General features: G+C 40.2%; 1 pseudogene; it reads left to right on the top strand.

Annotated features, from left to right (window-relative positions):
• The first annotated feature begins 5,765 nt into the window (after positions 1-5,765).
• LOC112658124 (U6 spliceosomal RNA) lies at positions 5,766-5,865 on the top strand (annotated as a pseudogene).
• The last annotated feature ends 208 nt before the right edge of the window (positions 5,866-6,073 follow it).

Below are 6,073 nucleotides of genomic sequence, written 5' to 3'. Positions count from 1 at the left end.
TTCCAATGGATAGTCTTTCCTCCTTTATCGAATATTAGTTGCCCATAAAGTTCAGGGTCCACTTCTGGATTCTCTATTCTGTTCCACTGATCTATGTGTCTGTTTTTGTGCCAGTACCACACTGTCTTGATGACCACAGCTTGGTAGTACAACCTGAAATCTGGCATTGTGATGCCCCCAGATATGGTTTTCTTTTTTAAAATTCCCCTGGCTATTCGGGGTCTTTTCTGATTCCACACAAATCTTAAAATAATTTGTTCTAACTCTCTGAAGAAAGTCCATGGTATTTTGATAGGGATTGCATTAAACGTGTATATTGCCCTGGGTAACATTGACATTTTCACAATATTAATTCTGCCAATCCATGAGCATGGAATATTTTTCCATCTCTTTGTGTCTTCCTCAATTTCTTTCAGAAGTGTTCTATAGTTTTGAGGGTATAGATCCTTTACATCTTTGGTGAGGTTTATTCCTAGGTATCTTATGCTTTTGGGTGCAATTGTAAATGGGATTGACTCCTTAATTTCTCTTTCTTCAGTCTCATTGTTAGTGTATAGAAATGCCACTGACTTCTGGGCATTGATTTTGTATCCTGCCACGCTACCGAATTGCTGTATGAGTTCTAGCAATCTTGGGGTGGAGACTTTTGGGTTTTCTATGTAGAGTATCATGTCATCGGCGAAGAGGGAGAGTTTGACTTCTTCTTTGCCAATTTGAATGCCTTTAATGTCTTTTTGTTGTCTGATTGCTGAGGCTAGGACTTCCAGTACTATGTTGAACAGCAGTGGTGAGAGTGGACATCCCTGTCTTGTTCCTGATCTTAGGGGAAAGGCTCCTAGTGCTTCCCCATTGAGAATGATATTTGCTGTGGGCTTTTCATAGATGGCTTTTAAGATGTTGAGGAATGTTCCCTCTATTCCTACACTCTGAAGAGTTTTGATCAGGAATGGATGCTGTATTTTGTCAAATGCTTTCTCTGCATCCAATGAGAGGATCATATGGTTCTTGGTTTTTCTCTTGCTGATATGATGAATCACATTGATTGTTTTACGGGTGTTGAACCAGCCTTGTGTCCCAGGGATAAATCCTACTTGGTCATGGTGAATAATTTTCTTAATGTACTGTTGGATCCTATTGGCTAGTATCTTGTTGAGAATTTTTGCATCCATGTTCATCAGGGATATTGGTCTGTAATTCTCCTTTTTGGTGGGGTCTTTGTCTGGTTTTGGAATTAAGGTGATGCTGGCTTCATAGAACGAATTTGGAAGTACTCCATCTCTTTCTATCTTTCCAAACAGCTTTAGGAGAATAGGTATGATTTCTTCTTTAAACGTTTGATAAAATTCCCCTGGGAAGCCATCTGGCCCTGGACTCTTGTGTCTTGGGAGGTTTTTGATGACTGCTTCAATTTCCTCCCTGGTTATTGGCCTGTTCAGGTTTTCTATTTCTTCCTGTTCCAGTTTTGGTAGTTTGTGGCTTTCCAGGAATGCGTCCATTTCTTCTAGATTGCCTAATTTATTGGCGTATAGCTGTTCATAATATGTTTTTAAAATCGTTTGTATTTCCTTGGTGTTGGTAGTGATCTCTCCTTTCTCATTCATGATTTTATTAATTTGAGTCTTCTCTCTCTTCTTTTTAATAAGGCTGGCTAATGGTTTATCTATCTTATTAATTCTTTCAAAGAACCAACTCCTGGTTCTGTTGATCTGTTCCACAGTTCTTCTGGTCTCGATTTCGTTGAGTTCTGCTCGAATCTTTATTAACTCCCTTCTTCTCTTGGGTGTAGGATCTATATGCTGTTTTTTCTCTAGCTCATTTATGTGTAAGGTTAGCTTTTGTATTTGAGTTCTTTCCAGTTTTTGAATGGATGCTTGTATTGCGATGTATTTCCCCCTTAGGACTGCTTTTGCTGCATCCCAAAGATTTTGAACGGTTGTATCTTCATTCTCATTAGTTTCCATGAATCTTTTTAATTCTTCCTTAATTTCCTGGTTGACCCTTTTATCTTTTAGCAGGATGGTCCTTAACCTCCACGTGTTTGAGGTCCTTCCAAACTTCTTGTTGTGATTTAGTTCTAATTTCAAGGCATTATGGTCCGAGAATATGCAGGGGACAATCCCAATCTTTTGGTATCGGTTCAGACCCGATTTGTGTCCCAATATGTGGTCTATTCTGGAGAAAGTTCCATGTGCGCTTGAGAAGAATGTGTATTCAGTTGAGTTTGGATGTAAAGTTCTGTAGATATCTGTGAAATGCATCTGGTCCAGTGTATCATTTAAAGCTCTCGTTTCTTTGGAGATGTTGTGCTTAGAAGACCTATCGAGTATAGAAAGAGCTAGATTGAAGTCACCAAGTATAAGTGTATTATTATCTAAGTATTTCTTCACTTTGGTTAATAATTGATTTATATATTTGGCAGCTCCCACATTCGGAGCATATATATTGAGGATTGTTAAGTCCTCTTGTTGAATAGATCCTTTAAGTATGATATAGTGTCCCTCTTCATCTCTCACTACAGTCTTTGGGGTAAATTTTAGTTTATCTGATATAAGGATGGCTACCCCTGCTTTCTTTTGAGGACCATTCGAATGGTAAATGGTTCTCCAACCTTTTATTTTCAGGCTGTAGGTGTCCTTCTGTCTAAAATGAGTCTCTTGTAGACAGCAAATAGATGGGTCCTGCTTTTTTATCCAGTCTGAAACCCTGCGCCTTTTGATGGGGTCATTAAGCCCGTTCACATTCAGAGTTACTATTGAGAGAGATGAGTTTAGTGTCATCATGATATCTATTCAGTCTTTGTTTTTGTGGACTGTTCCACTGAACTTCTTCTTAAAGGGGAATTTTAAGAGTCCCCCTTAAAATTTCTTGCAGAGCTGGTTTGAAGGTCACATATTCTTTTAGTTGCTGCCTGTCTTGGAAGCTCTTTATCTCTCCTTCCATTTTGAATGAGAGCCTTGCTGGATAAAGTATTCTTGGTTGCATGTTCTTTTCATTTAGGACCCTGAATTTAGGCCCTTTCTGGCCTGCCAGGTCTCTGTGGGGAGGTCTGCTGTTACCCTAATACTCCTCCCCATAAAAGTCAGGGATTTCTTGTCTCTTGCTGCTTTAAGGATCTTCTCCTTATCTTTGGAATTTGCAAGCTTCACAATTAAATGTCGAGGTGTTGAACGGTTTTTATTGATTTTAGGGGGGGATCTCTCTATTTCCTGGATCTGAATGCCTGTTTCCCTTCCCAGATTCGGAAAGTTTTCAGCTAGAATTTGTTCAAATACATATTCTGGCCCTCTGTCCCTTTCGGCGCCCTCGGGAACCCCAATTAAACGTAGGTTTTTCTTTCTCAGGCTGTCGTTTATTTCCCTTAATCTATCTTCATGGTCTTTTAATTGTTTGTCTCTTTTTTCCTCAGTTTCCCTCTTTGCTATCAACTTGTCTTCTATGTCACTCACTCGTTCTTCCACCTCGTTAACCCTCGTCGTTAGGACTTCTAGTTTGGATTGCATCTCATTCAATTGATTTTTAATTTCTGCCTGATTAGCTCTAAATTCTGCAGTCATGAAGTCTCTTGAGTCCTTTATACTTTTTTCTAGAGCCACCAGTAGCTGTATAATAGTGCTTCTGAATTGGCTTTCTGACATTGAATTGTAATCCAGATTTTGTAACTCTGTGGGAGAGAGGACTGTTTCTGATTCTTTCTTTTGAGGTGAGGTTTTCCTTCTAGTCATTTTGCTCAGTGCAGAGTGGCCAAAAGCAAGTTGTATTGGGAAAAAGAGAAAAAGAGAGGAGAGAAAGAAGGAAAGAAAAGAGAAAGAGAAAAAAAAAGGGGGAAGAGAAAAAAAAAACGAAAGAAAAAAAAAGAAGAAAAAGAGAAAGAAAAAGAAAGGAGAAAAAAAAAAGGGGGGGTGGGGGAAGGAAACAAATCAAAAAGCAAAACAAAACAAAACAAACAAAAAAAAAACCAAAACAAAACAAAACAAAAAAGCCAAAAAAAAAAAAAAAAAAAAAAAAAAAAAAGAACCACAGGGGAGTATCTTCTGATTCTGTGTTCTTTAAGTCCCTTGCTTCTCCTGGAAGTTGTCAGTCTAGCTGGTCTTCTGGGGGAGGGGCCTGTTGTGCTGATTTTCAGGTGTTAGCAGTTGGGGGAGCTGCTGTGCCCCTGCCTGGTGCAGGGCTCGGTGGGGGTTGTTTACCCCGTGAGGCCGCAGGAGGAACAGCCCCAGTGGCGGGGCAGCTCTGGAAACCTGGATTCAGCTCCGGCAGGAACTCCGTCTGCAGGGCCTGGAGGCTCCAGGGCGGGGCCGCTGATCTGCTCAGCTGGGGCAGGAGCGTCCTTGCTGTCCTGGGCCCTCCCGGCCTCTGCCTGTCCCGGGGGAGGCGGGATCCTGGGCTGTGTCCCGGCGCCCTGTGCTCCGGAGCCTGCGCTGGTGGATTCGCGCTCCCGCCCCGCAGCCCCCTCCGCGGAGCCGCCGCCCGAGCCCCCGAGCTGCTCCGGTCCCGCCGGGTCCCGCCGTGCGCGCTGCAGCCCTTAGGGAGCTCGGCGCACTCTCCTGGGCGCGCAGTTGCTGTTACTGTCCCGGGGAGCCCGAGGGCATCCCCTCCCTCCTGGGTCCTGCTCCAACTCCCCGCGAGCCCCTTTCCGCCCGGGAAGGTCGGTGCAGCTCCTGCGTCTCCGGGACGGGGCTCTCCTGTCCTGGGGACACTCGCCCCGGCCTCAGCCCGGCTCCTCGCGGGCCCCTCCCCCTTGGAGGCCTTTTGTTTCTTTATTTCTTTTTCCCCGTCTTCCTACCTTGATAGATGCGCGAACTCTTCTCACTGTAGCATTCCAGCTGGTCTCTCTTTAAATCTCAGGCCGAATTGATAGATTTTCAGGATAATTTGAAGGTTTTCTAGGTAGTTTGGTGGAGACAGGTGATTTGGGGACCCTGCTCTTACGCCATCTTGCTCCTCTCCACTTTTTTTTTTTTTTTAAGCCAAATATAACCTGTCATTCACTGGCTCAAAAATGAGTTGGAATGTCTCATTTTAGAAATTATTGTGAAGAATTCTTGCAAAGTAAAGGCTTGGTATCTCTGTGTCCATTAGGAAATATTTGTAGAACAAAGTGTATCAAATATACATTTTATTTATGAGGACACCAAAGCATTAATAAATTTTATATTCTAAAATTTATCACTATTATCAGTTGAATAATAACTTTTACTTTCTTATGTTTTACTATTTCAGAATATTGGGCAACATCTTAATTTCAAGATGCTTAACATTAATACAGTAATACATTTAGTAATATAACTTGAATTTTTATATGTGCTCTGTTCAGTAAACATCCTGTACAATTCCTACTAACCATATTTTTGAAAACCTAATGAGTATACTTTTAAAACTACTCATAAAATAGATGATGTTGTCTACTCATAAACTATCTAATAACTAATATGTGTATTAGTGACTTATATTAGTCTTTCTGCTAACATCTCTTAGCTTACTGTATATCAAGTGTATATGTCTTATACTTCTATATACCAGTCTTCAGTCTTTAAAATAATATATCAAACTGAAAGTTACCATAAAGATTTTACTTAGGGAATAAACGTTTAGTCTGATATTTAAAGCTCTACTCATTTGGTGGTCAAGTTTTTCTTCTACTAACATGATCAAAATAAAAATTACTTAGGAGCATTAAATATATGTCAAAAATTTTCTACAAGTGTTTAATATTTCTGCAACAGTATATAGAAAAAACAAGATTTGTATTACAAAGAGAATATTATGTTCACTTTGGCAGTACAAATACTAAAATTGGAATGATACAGGGATTATCATGGCTTCTATGCAAGGATGACACAAATTTGTGAAGTGTTCCATGTTAAAAAGAATTTTAAAAAAGAAACATTTTCTGCAGCTCAATTTTCAAAATCATTATGCCATGAGAAAAATCAATTCAGATAATAACTGATTTATGATCAACTCCTAAGGGATATTTATTTTTTTCTGTGTATCCATTGAATAATACTCAAAGAGCCCTGTTTTAGAGACCAATGCAACATTTATCTCTACTTTTTTTTTTTCTTTCTTTGTT

This window comes from Canis lupus, chromosome 8 (genome assembly GCF_003254725.2).
Source record: "Canis lupus dingo isolate Sandy chromosome 8, ASM325472v2, whole genome shotgun sequence".
NCBI lineage: Eukaryota > Metazoa > Chordata > Mammalia > Carnivora > Canidae > Canis > Canis lupus.
The sequence above is the reverse complement of the archived record's forward strand: the minus strand, read 5'-3'. Positions and strand labels throughout refer to the sequence as shown.